Source organism: Panthera onca, chromosome D2 (assembly GCF_046562875.1).
Source record: "Panthera onca isolate mPanOnc1 chromosome D2, mPanOnc1 haplotype 2, whole genome shotgun sequence".
NCBI classification, from domain to species: domain Eukaryota; kingdom Metazoa; phylum Chordata; class Mammalia; order Carnivora; family Felidae; genus Panthera; species Panthera onca.
The window spans coordinates 81,376,947-81,389,225 of NC_138349.1; the positions used below are offsets into that span (position 1 = coordinate 81,376,947).

The following is a 12,279-nucleotide window of genomic DNA, read 5'->3' on the forward strand; positions in this document are numbered from 1 at the left end:
GACCAAGACCTTGGGGCACCGAATGGATAGGTAAGGAAGGCCACAGAACTAGAAAATGGTGGCAGTGAGCTGCTGCAAAGCCTGAGTCTTAAACCATCATCCATTTTACCTGAAATACCCACACGCATTTTGTATGCTCTCATTCACTCAATTAGTACACACTGAACATTCTCTGCTTGAATCCGGGAACGGAGGAAAGTCCCCCGTTCTTGTCCTATGTCAGGCATTCCTTTGGGCCATTTCCCTCACCTGCTACCACTGACAAATCCTGGGAGCAGAGCTGAAAGAACCTTAGCACTCACCCAAGTGCAGATGGAGAACCCAGTATAGCCCAGCTGCATAGCACACGCAGTCTTCTGTGAGGCTGTCTTCTCAAAACTGTGACCCGGGTTCTGCTTGCAAACCTCAAAAAGTAAAATTAAAAGTAAATTTGTGTTCTTCTTCAAGTTACTGTTCTTTTGTTGGAAACTCTGTTAGCTAGAACAGCACTGTCTAAAAGAAATATAAGGTGAGCCATCTAATGTAATTTTAAGCTCTCTAGTAGCCACGTATTTTTTAAAAATACCGATGAAATTAATTTAATAATACTTTAACATAGCCCAATGCATCCAAAACTTATCTTTTGCAACATGAAATTAATATGAAAATTACTGATGGGATATTTTACATTCTATTTTTCATATGAAGTCTTCAAAATCTGGTGTGTAACTTACACTGAGAGCAAATCGCGATTTAGACTAGTCCTAGTTTGAGTGCTCAATAGCCATATGAGGCTAGTGGCTTCAGTAATGGACCTCACGGAGATAGGAGGTTATCCGCCGTGAGGCAAACTGGCATCTCCCAAATCCCATTTGTCAACTCTGGTTATGCTCCATGGCATAGGAGAGCACAACTCCGTCCCTTTCAGAGGCCTTAACTTCTTTAATATGACAGATATCAAGCGTAGGTCTAGAATCGAAGTCACTTGCCCAAGGGCAGCCACTGAGTTGGTGGAAAACCAGGATGAACACATTTTCAAGTGTCCCGACTCCTAATGCTATGATCTTCCCATAATGCCATGCTACTTCCTCATATGTGCCCCTCAGAGCTGCCATTTTCCCAACACCACATTTTGCATATGGTAGGTATTCTATAAATTTTCTTTTATGAGAAATTATATTATGTATAATTTCTTTATGTTTGATTTTCTGATCAAAAGCAACATGTGCCATTTTGTACAAGCAGTACCCACACAAATTACTCTTCAACTGTCTTTATGTAGTTATTCAAATAGCTCAGTGTATATACCATGTGACACATTGTGTCACATGATCAGAAAGAAAAAACGATATTTGAGATGACTTCCTAGCCTTCACCACATCTGGCAATCACAGAATTATTTTGTAATGTTAAGCTACCTGCTACGGAAGATCCCGTAGTCTTTTTCTGGGAATCAGAGTTACCCAGAATACATCCCTCTGGAGAGGCAAGGCAGTCTTTTATCATTCTTACATGTCTGAACTCTCTCCCATTCCCCCACTGCTAGTGATTCTGAGACCTCGTCTTCAAGTTCCTTCAGCACCCTGAAAATTAATTTGTTTGGACCTTTAGACAAATGTTTTCTAACTTGCTTCTCCCCAATCTAAGCTCTTACGCCAGTGACCCTCAAAGTGTGGCCTATGGCCCCAGTGGGATACCGAGACCCTTTTGGAAAAACAATTAACAGTATGTATTTTCGGTGATAAAATTCAAGCTTTCAAGTAAAAATAAATATTTTAAATAACTTGTTTCTGCTACTATGAACTTGATAGCTTCCCAGTATTTAAAGACTTTTCTGCTGAGCTCAAGATGATATTAGCATATGTGCTTTTCCCTTTTTTACATTTACAATGAAATGTGTCCACATTTGGAAGATCTATACAAATGAGTGAGCCAATATGTTCCAAATAATCCATGCATGATGTTACAAAATTATACATGGGTAAAAGACCATTCAAAGAACAAGATAAAAGCAACAGGTTTGAATTAAACAGAGCACAAAAAGTTCGATGAGGTTTCCCAATCCCACACTGCAACAACCTTTTTAAAAATTACAACTTGAGTTTGATGATACCAGGTAAGAATACCTACAACTATCTGAAAAGGCTCTTAAAATACTTCTCCCTTTCTAACTACATATCTGTGTACAGAAGCTCTATTTTCTTTATATACTACAACCAAAACAACATATCACAACTGATTAAATGCAGAAGCATATGTGAAAATCCAGCTGTTTTCTATTAAGTCAAGTATTAATAGATACTTGGGGAAGAAATGTATTTTCTTTTTAAAGAAGTCATCCTCATCACCAAAGTTTTGTTTTGGAAAGCATAATTATCTTCATTAAAAAATGTTATTTATGTTAATACGTACTGAGTTTATTGTTATTTTTAATTAATAAATATTTCTCAGGTAATAATGTCACGGATTTAATTTCGAATAGAGTAAAATATCAGTAAGTATAAATAACCCACATGAACAAAAGCTCTTTGAGGTCCTCAAGAAATTTCAGGAGTTTAATGGGGCGCCTGGGTGGCGCAGTCGGTTAAGCGTCCGACTTCAGCCAGGTCACGATCTCACGGTCCGTGAGTTCGAGCCCCGCGTCGGGCTCTGGGCTGATGGCTCGGAGCCTGGAGCCTGTTTCCGATTCTGTGTCTCCCAATCTCTCTGTCCCTCCCCCGTTCATGCTCTGTCTCTCTCTGTCCCAAAAATAAAATAAAACGTTGAAAAAGAAGAAAAGAAATTTCAGGAGTTTAAAAGAATCCTGAGACTGTGCTCGCTTTGGCAACACATATACTAAAATTGGAACGATACAGAAAGATTAGCATGGCCCCTGCACAGGGATGGCACGCAAATTCGTGAAGCATTCCATATTTTTAATAAACCCTCTTTGCGGCCAAAAAAGAAGAATCCTGAGACCAAAAAACACGAGAACCACTGCTTTGACTACTATTCTACCCTTTGTGGCTTGAAGGCTATGCCCTTTTAAAATAACCTGAGCGGCGCCTGGGTGGCTCAGTTGGTCAAGCATTCGACTCTTGGTTTCTGCTCACGTCGTGATCTCGTGGTTCGTGGGATCAAGCCCTGCATCAGGCTCTGCGCTGACAGTGTGGAGCCTGCTTGGGATTCTCTCCCTCTCTCTTTGCCCCTCCCCTGCTCATGCTCGTACTCTCTCTCACACACAAACTTTAAAAAAAAAAACGAAACATGAAATTTCTCCTTTAGTTGCTATAGGAAGTAACATATGTAACACGTGGTTAGTGGCTTAGGCTTGGCGATCGGGCTGACCTGAACTTCAGTCCTGGCTCTGCCACTTACTAGTTTTTCTAGGCTCAACGGTCACTGAACGTTTCTATACCTCGATTCCTAACGCGTAAGATGGATATAACTGTGCTTCCTATCTTGTAAGAATTAAATGGCAACACTTGTTAAACTCTTAAATCCAGAATTATCACCAGCATTACAAGAATTTACACTACCTCTTAAGAGCAATATGGTGCTAATGTAACAATGGGAGGTATTCTAAAGCCTTGAAATTCTCTTCCTTCAGCAGGAAGTCATTTTTCCAAACATAATATACCAGTTCAATCTTACTCCCAATTCACCTTAATGATTTCTCGTAACAGATTCCTAAGTACTAACAGCATTTTTTTTTTTTGTTATAAAATTGAAAAGCATGTATTGTGCCTACAAGATAGGTCAATTTTCATACAGCATCACTGTAATAACATCTATATTTAGGGAGAGGTCCTATTACAAAAGCTGAATCAAAGAGTTAACATGAGCAGGCGAGCCAATCAATTTCCCAGGCGCTGACTCTGATGATGAGCTTGGCAATTACCTAGTGATGACACTCCTATGTTTCAAAACTGCTTTGACTGCAGGTACACAACTTAATGGAGCCGATTGGGAAACTTTTCTTTGTCAATGCATGCATCACCTTGGACATTGTAAGTCGCAGAACATATGTGACATGTTTTCTACATAGTAAGCCTGTGTAAGACGCTGTAGTAGAAAATTTGCATAATCATTACAGTTGGGCCTATGATAATGCTAATTCCTTACTCAACGTAATTGACAAACAGCAGGAATTTCTTCATATGTATCTCAGGAAGCCACAAGAATGTACTTGGATTAATATCTTATTGGGGCTCCCTGTAGCTAATTACAGTCAGATACATTTTGCTTTTCAAAGCCTCATCCACCTTTAAGACTTTAAAGGCATCATTAAAGGAACACTTACTAATTTACTTTCAAATTTGCTGACTCTTTCATTTCCATTTTTCTATTGCCCATCTAGTCGTTTTTAAGTTCAGATATTGTATCTTTTGCTATAGAATTTCCATGTGATTCTTTTTTACAATTTCTCTGCTGAGAACTTCTATCTTTCTGTTCAAGTGTGTTTATCTTCCATCTCATGGGCCATAATTATAACAGTTGCTTTTATGTCTGATAATTCTAACATCTGGTTTATCTCGAGGCTGGCATCTCTTGATTGACTTTTTCCTTGGAAATTGGTCACATTATCCTGGTCTTCCTACTTAAGCAATTTTGGATACTGGGCTGTGTCAACTCCGGGTCTTACTAAAATTGTCTGAGAAATATTTTGTTTGTTTAAGCAGGCAATCAACCCAATTAGGCTCAGATTGCAAATCCTGTGTTACTTTCTACGAACAGTAGTTTTGATCTCATTTTCATTTCTTGCCGACTTTGCCAGAGTTCCTTGGGTCTGCCTTGTGCACACCAGCTCAGGAGTGAGCCCAGGACATGTGGAAAGTCATACACACAGTGAGAGAGGGTCCCCCTTTCCAGCTCTCCCCTCTTAAGGACTTTCCCATTCCCCCCACTCCATGCTCTTTGGCCAACAGGAGAGGCTTCTCCTGGCTCTTTGGACTGGCAGCTGGATTTCTTGCATAGAAAATCCAGAGTAAACCTCCACTGATGTACATCTCCATAAGTGGGGCTGACCCCTGGCGCAAACCTGTAAGAGAAAAGAGAAAGAAAAAGAAAAAGGGAAGGGAAGCATCCTCATAGAGGCTGCTTTTCCAAGTTCTGAGTCTCCTTCACAATCCATCTGAGTTCTTAGGTATTTGCTTTTTTGTGTGTGGTCCAGAAACGTTTAGTTGCTGTTCACAGAAGAAATGGGCTTGAGAGGAATCAGAAGCTTCCCCACCTACTTCTCCAAGTTTTGTCTTCCACGCCTCTCCATGTCCCTCTCCCTGTTCTAGCTTTTCTCTTCTTACAGCTTCCTCAACGGCCAGGTTTGTTCCCACAACAAGCCACCCTGCTTGCTTTGCCCTCTGCGTAAACTCTGTTTCCCAATCTGCAATCTAAATGACCTGTTCTGATTCCACACCACCATAATTCCAACTAGATACCAGGCATGCGGCATATACAGATGCACCTGATAGATGGCTAGATGGACTGCTTAACGGGAACCAATTGCTTTAAACAACAGTGTATTTGAAGTTCAGTTGAAAATAAGGTACAAGTTCATTCAACAGATCTAAGACCAAAACAGCAAACTTTGCTCTCATTCTGAGTCTTGATACAAACATATGTGCCAACACCTTACCATCTTACCTCCCAAGAACTTTGCAAGATTGAGTTGTTTCTCTTTCACGGCGCGAACAGCGGTTAAGTATTTCTCTTCTTTGTTCATCTTGCAGGACTTAAAACCTTGTACTCAAATTTGCTTTTCTTCTGTCAGTAATAAAGGATACAGGCATGACTCCATTACGACCGGTTGTTCACGCTTTTGTTTTTGGTTTGCTTTGTGAATTTGATTTTAGTTAAGAGGTGGTATCATAGTATGGTAAAAATTTGAACCTGGGTTCAAATTCAGTTCCCTACTTACTGGTTGTGAGGCCTGGGCAGCTTGAACACTTTCAGTTTTTGTGCACAAATTAGGATGAAACCACACACCTTGAAGGGTGGGTAAGGCATAGGAAACGTCTACTACAGTGTTGGGCACAAGAGACGGGCACCAAGTATTTTCCTGCAAGTCCTCCAGTACTAAGAGTTAGCATGAGCTCCCCCCCAGGGCTCTTTTCTTCCCTTTTCCTCCCTTTCTTACCTCAGCTTCCTTTCTCTCTGCTCTGTTATTTTGGTCCCTAGGTAGGTGACTTATCACAGAACTCCTATGAATTTTAGACATGCATCTCCAGGTTTTCTGAGAGAGCTGTGTTGAACTTTCTTGAGGAAGATTCAAGTTGCTTGAGATTTTCAAGTACCTCCTCGCAGGGATTTTACCTCAGTTGATCAGGTTTATAGTGGTATTTTTGTTTTAACATTATTGGATTTTTTGTTGTTGTTGTTGTTGTTAATGGAAACAATGGCCTCAGTCTTCTCCAAGGACAACTCAACACATGAAATGGTGTCTGCTGAGTCTGGCAAACGGGAAATTTAATTTATGCCTACTCTTTTACCAAAGACTAAGAGTTATTTCCCCTTTCAAACATTCATTTGATGTACAGTACTAATAATTCTGAGAAGCCCATGCATTATTCATATGAATTGTGATGGCTATACGCAGTAAATAAGGATTAGCTAATTAATGACTTAAAGAACACTTACAGTTCCCTTGTTGAAGATAACCATGTAAAATGTTGAGCTGCCCTGCCAATGATATCTTCATGAAAATATTGAATAAAATGAAATAGTTTGCTAATTTTCACATCCACCCGTAAAACTTATATACATTGGTCTTCCTTACAGATAAGGATTGGAAAATTAGGAGATCTGTAATTTCAAAAACATGATTATAATTGAAAAGAGAAGCATAAACATGACTCTCATCTGTTATTTTTCCTAACTTACAGGTCACGAGGTATCCCAGTATCAGTTGCTTGGACTACTTGAGCTCAGTTTTAATACATAAAAAGCATCGTCATACTTAGGGTATTTTTATAGACTATATTTTTGATAAGCTTCGTAATCTCTACAGGTCACATTTAATGGAATATTATTAAATAGAAAAGCATAACTAAATCTTGCCCCAAGTCTCCGGTATTTCAAGTGGAATAAAAATATGGCTAATTCGTTGCAAATTAAGTTTGAGGCTTATTTATCATTACTATTGGAATATTCTTCCAAATTCCAATGAGGTAGGTTTAAGAGACATGCCCAGTAAATAATGTTTAATCTTCAGGCCGAGACCAAAGGATGTACACAAATATTTCTTCTAAACTTACATGACCATTTTTCTCATGTTGGGGAAACCTATTCAGCTACCTTAAGTTTTTTCTAAAGCAAAATAAAATGTAAAAAAAACAAAAACAAAAAAACAACTCATCAGAGTCAGAATAGAAACGAAATGCAAAATTTCCGAAGGAAAGTGTCTTTAAAATCACTTAGAATTGTATTTTAAATTAAGAAAAGAGGAAAAGCTAATAGTTTACATTTTCTTTCAAAATTTCATGCCCCAGGTGCCTGCCCGGACGGAAGAAACCGATCAACAGCAAATACCGTAAGATGATGCTCCAATAAATAAAAAGTTGCAAGCCTCTATCTTATCAAATTAACTCAATTATACTATTTGCCCTTCATCACAAATTTAAATTTTGTGGATCCTGAAATGAGGTAGGAGAAGGAAGGGTTTCCTCCTTTGTGAAAAAAGTTTCTTTTACTATTTAGATATTGGTGTTTTTCAAGAAACTTTTGCTCGTGAGTTAAGAATTAAAGCATATAGCACTAGGCCATAAATTTCACCCCTTTTGTTTCTGGAGTAACTCAAAATTTATAGCTTGTTTCCCATTGATAAATCATAAATGGCATTTCCTTTCAGCTTTACAGAAATGTTTAAGGCCATAACTTCTACTGAAAAGCGGTTATCAAGTATTTTTGAGACATATACAGATTTCACAAGAAAAAATTTAAAATGAACTAAACTCTGAGAATGAAGAGGAACCTATGTTGTTTATATGGATTTTGCCAAACCAGTTTAGAAAACAGAATGATTTAGATTATTTTGGGTGTCATTCTCAAAAGTTACCCCTAGATAGATATACCAATAATGATCTTATAAAAACCCAGGAACTAATATAGAGTTGTAGGTGAGAATAAAATTTTATAAAGGATAATGGGGTGCATCTTGCTGTTTGATAGGATGGGAAAAAATTCTAATGCCACGGTTTCAGGGCTCTGTTCAGTCCTCACCTTCCCAGTGAGGGCTTTTCCAGACTGTCCTATCACCACTGCAATCTCATCACTTCTGCAAAGCCGAACCCACCCCCCACACCCCACCCCCCCCCCCACCCCCCGCTCCACAATCCCCCAGCCAGCCACCCGCATTGCCTTATATCTGGCCGAGTGCTCGCTGTTTATCACCTAGTATCCCTCGCTGGGATGCAAACCTCATGGGAATGGGGATCTGCCGTTTGCCCATTGGTCTCAGGTACCTAAAACAGTGCCTGGCAGGTGATCCATAATGACTGACCTGCAATTTAGTTTCTTTATTGCACCATGTTGTTGGTTTTAAGACATTGCCCTTTGTTTGGGTTAATTTTAAATCCCCCTTCCCCGCTTCCTTCTCTGACCCTTCCAAAGCATGTCAGAATATAATTAATTACGCTATGGCAACAAGTCGTCCCAGGATCTCGGTCTAACTTAATATCGGTTTCTTGCTCATGCTAATGTCTAACATGTTTGATTTGAAGACGTTCTGCTCCGTAAAGTCACTCAAGACCCAGGCTGACAGAGCTGCACCATCTGAAATGTGTCCAGTCCCTGGTCACTGCCAGAGGGGAAGAAAGGAGCCCAAGGAGTGTGCGAGGAACTTAATTTGTAATGCCTTCCCTCAGAAGTGTCACCTCACTTTCACCGTCTGTTCATTGGAACTGACTAGTTACCATGGCCCCAGCCAAGCTCAAGGGGGTCGAAGTCGAGGGGAGCATATGAGAGGCTTGGTGGTCATTACTGTATCACATGTAACTCCTATTTCACAGCACGGATCACATTTTATTTTAATAAAACATCATTTCCTCTCCTGGCGTGGAAACTCCTGAGGGCAAAAGAGGGTATGTCTATTTTGATCACTAATATTTTCCAAACATCTTATAAAAGGAAGGGACTTGATAAATACTTGTTGAATAAAAAATTTAAAACCAAATATTCAAAATAATTAACTGTTTTAATTTTTTAAAGAAAAAAATACTCTCCATAGGAAAGCATTTGTTTTTATGTCCATCAGTAGCCAAATGGAACTTGGTATCAACATTTCCAATACACCAACTTTGGTTAAATGCACAAGTTTGAAAATAACTCAATGCACACATCAGATGCTACTAACAAGTTCATTAATATCCAAGATTCATTCCTGTATGTCAAAGGTCATCCAAGGTAAACATTATTTTCATTACAATGAACTGTGAGATTCCAGTGAGAACGGTTTGCCTCAATCAAAGGATTTAGTCTCTGAACTTGGGAGTCTAGCACTCAAAAATTTAATTCACCCACCCACCCATCCACACTCGCATTTATAAACTTCCCATTAGGGCAATTTAATGACAGGAGAAAGTAAAAACTGAAAGGGCATTTGTAACCACTTGGTATCATTTGGGCGACTGGATAGGGTGGGCAGAAAATACTAAAGGTGCACGTAAATTAACGCCAATAAATGACAGGCTTCAGAAAGCCACACCTAAACATTTCCAGAATTTCACTAAACAGTTGACAACCTGAAACAGTAGAGCCGTGACTACAAGCCTTGCTCCATTCCAAACAAAACCTCTAACCATTTCAAGAACAGAGGAGAATCCACATGCAACAAGACAGACATTATCTTTAATTAAAAATATATATATATAAATCCTTAACACTTCATTTAAAAATATGTGGCTGTTTTAAAATCTGGTAATGCTCAAAGCTGGCAGCCGACCTCACTCATATATGTAAAAATGTTATTGAAATATCAATATGTTGGTTTATACGTTACGTACTGCCCTGCAGCTGAATCTTTCTCACCAAAATTCTCAAATGACTATCAAAAAAAGAGCCGCATGTTCTAAGCCCCCAGGACACTAAACACGGTAAGTTCCAAAACTAAAGATGAACCATTCATGAAATACTATTTCTGAGATGCTGGAAACCACACTAGCACAGAGACTTAAAGACAATTGACAGACAAGCGGTAGCTTTTTCTTTTTTTTTTTTTTTTTTTTTTTTGCAGGTGTTAAACTAACTCACTCTATATTGAACTGTTTGGGAACTATAAAAACTGAAAAGCTCATCCTCTTTTCCAACCTAGGAGGGAAATTGAAAGGTAACAGTGAAGTGAACTACTCATATAGTGTCTCACATATTCCGCTTAACTATTTAACACGTAATTCCAAAATGCAAATATTTAAAATGGCTTTTGAGGAGATGTATCTGCAATGTTAAGCTTGTCTATGCTAAATAAATGTAACTATTTTATTTACTTAGACATGTATCATCCTGATACCAACAGTATCTAAACATTCATAATTAAGCAACCGACTTGGAAAGGGCTCTCAGTAACTGCATATAATCTGCATCTGTAGCATTAGAAAGAATCAATTCACTGCTTATTTTCTGATGTAACTGAATACTGTAAGTCTACGTCAGAAATACTGACCTTATGGGCTTTGAGAGTATGCACAGTACAAATTTTATTACTGAAGAAAATATATATATGAATATACAGAAAAAAAATGTATAGTCACTGAAGAATCAATAATGGCCATGTCTCCACACGGGGGAACTAGGAGAGATTATTTTATTGTTGTTGCTATGGAAAAGTATTCTCAAAATAGCTAACTTAAGAACCAAAGGGTATTTATTACCACCAATGAAATTATCTGCCCTTTCCTGTGTTCTTCACATTACAAGCTTTTAAAGCCTGGGCCAACCAATGTGACTTTACCAAGTCTAGCTACCTACATTCTAATACATTTGTAAGGAGGAAGCCCTCTTGAAGGATGGAAAAATAGCAAGATCATGGTTATAAAGGAACAGACTTGCTCCAAAATTAACAACAACAACAACAACAACAACAACAACAACAAAGTGGAGAAGCAACTTAATCATTAGGCTTCCTACAGCAATCTACTTCTATAGAAAAACCAGTCCCTAACATTTCATCTTTAAAAGTTTCAAATACTGTCCTTATACCAGTTTAGACTGATTATACTGTTCCATTCACAAACCTTTCTCTCTGTGCTAGTTAACGGCACTCCGAATCAAAACTTCTACTTACGTCGTTTAAGACTAAGTCTTAGATGCCTGGCTAGTTTATCTGGCAGGAATAAAAGAGCAAAAACAGTTGGGACGTTAGCAGCAAATTCATTAGATTTAAGGGTTTGATTTTTTGTCTGCCTTTAGAAGCCTGCATGTTAAACACTGGTGATTTTTTAATTCTCAATGGAAATGGTGATGGCATTCACTTAACCAAACTAGCTCAAACTACACTGTAGTGAAAACATGCAATAAAAACAAAATTGCCATTAAATCCCTAGCTTTCAGACATGACCAAGATCTTCTTATAAAACACAGTAATTTAAAACCCCGGTATAGTTTTCGTCCATGCTTAATAGACCTAAAAGTAAAAAAATAAACCTGTGTGCATACCCACACTTTTCATAGTTTAGATGATACATTATTCACGTTCATTTTTTTAAAAAGTCACGTGAGAAAATGTAAACTTGAAATCACATTAAATTCCGCTGTTACCTAAGTGGTCTGCTTTATTTTCAAAACATTGGTGCAAGCTACACTTTCACTTATTGTCTTGCTATGCTTTGTTGAAAGCATATGCCTTCGTCTTTAAACTCTGAAGAACATTAGAAATAACCAGATTAATTCAAGTACACAAAGTCTTTCAGACTACTCTGGAATATCAACTTGTAAATGGCACAAGTCACAATGAGTAGATGAAGCTTCCCATATGTTGCCGGCAGTCTCTACAGAATCACAAAGAATGGAAAAGTCACAAAGTTGAAATCTGAAATCCATTTGGGGAAACTATCTTCAGACATCTGGCTTAGTAGAAAAAAAAAAAAAAGAAGAAGAAGAAAAAGAAGGGAAGAGAAAAGAAAAGAAAAGAAAAAGAAAAAGGGGGAAAAAAAGGCAGCAACTTTTCAAGAATCCTGAACTTTTTCAGGATTAGAATGCTACTTAATGTGCTTGAAAGAATTTATGAAGTGCTGACTAAGGCCCTAAAAAAAGTGCCTCTCTTAAACATGAGTAGACAGATACTCTACTCCCAAGCTGACAAAGGCCCATGTTTTTATAACTGCAGGCTTT

General features: G+C 38.3%; 1 protein-coding gene and 1 non-coding gene across 3 annotated transcripts in view; one reads left to right on the top strand and one right to left on the bottom strand.

Annotated features, from left to right (window-relative positions):
- LOC132685551 (uncharacterized) overlaps window positions 1–8,261 on the bottom strand; it is a 29,849-nt gene extending 21,588 nt beyond the window's left edge. For both annotated transcript variants that reach the window (XR_013550429.2, XM_078434138.2), the window contains exon 1: window positions 303–8,261. The gene's annotated coding sequence lies outside the window, so the exon portion shown is untranslated. The remainder of the gene's footprint in view (window positions 1–302) is intronic.
- LOC132685717 (U6 spliceosomal RNA) lies at window positions 2,791–2,896 on the top strand. The gene has a single exon (XR_009613286.1). It is a non-coding gene; the product is annotated as a U6 spliceosomal RNA (small nuclear RNA).
- Window positions 8,262–12,279: the final 4,018 nt, after the last annotated feature.